Source organism: Sinocyclocheilus anshuiensis, unplaced genomic scaffold (genome assembly GCF_001515605.1).
Source record: "Sinocyclocheilus anshuiensis isolate Anshui unplaced genomic scaffold, SAMN03320099.WGS_v1.1 scaffold107, whole genome shotgun sequence".
Lineage (NCBI taxonomy): Eukaryota > Metazoa > Chordata > Actinopteri > Cypriniformes > Cyprinidae > Sinocyclocheilus > Sinocyclocheilus anshuiensis.
The window spans coordinates 244,506-245,093 of NW_015549584.1; positions in this window are offsets into that span (position 1 = coordinate 244,506).

Genomic DNA, 588 nt, shown 5'->3' on the forward strand with positions numbered 1-588 from the left:
GGTAGTACTACATTAACACTTAACTTAAGACTATTAACTAATAGAGAAGCAAGATTAACTAAGCAGTAAGTAGTAGCAAATTTAGGACAAAGGTAGTTCCTTATTAGATATTTGATAATTACTAAAAAAATATATCCTCATTGAGAACTACTTGCGAACTATGACCAATTAATAAAGAATAACCAATTAATTACTAATCACAACAGTAACGTCTTAAAAGTGAACATTTGGGTTCTTTGTGGAAACTAATTTATGAATTTGATATCCCCCAAATAAGCTGGCTACATTTTTAAATTGTGACTACTACTCTTACCAAAGGATGGATGTTCTCTGTTTATTTCAAACAAAAACATGAAATAATAATAAAAATAATTCATTTAAAAATGTTAATAATTAGGAAGTGATTGAATTAGTTCACAATTATGAGCTAGTTTGTGTCAGTTCAGTATGTCTCCGACTCCAAAAGACCTCTACTTTAGTGACAGTATGCTGGATATGACTTTTCTTGAATATAAATAATGATGTTCTCTTGACAAAAACAATTCACATCCTTAATGAAGGCATCGACTGCATTTATATTGTGTTAAG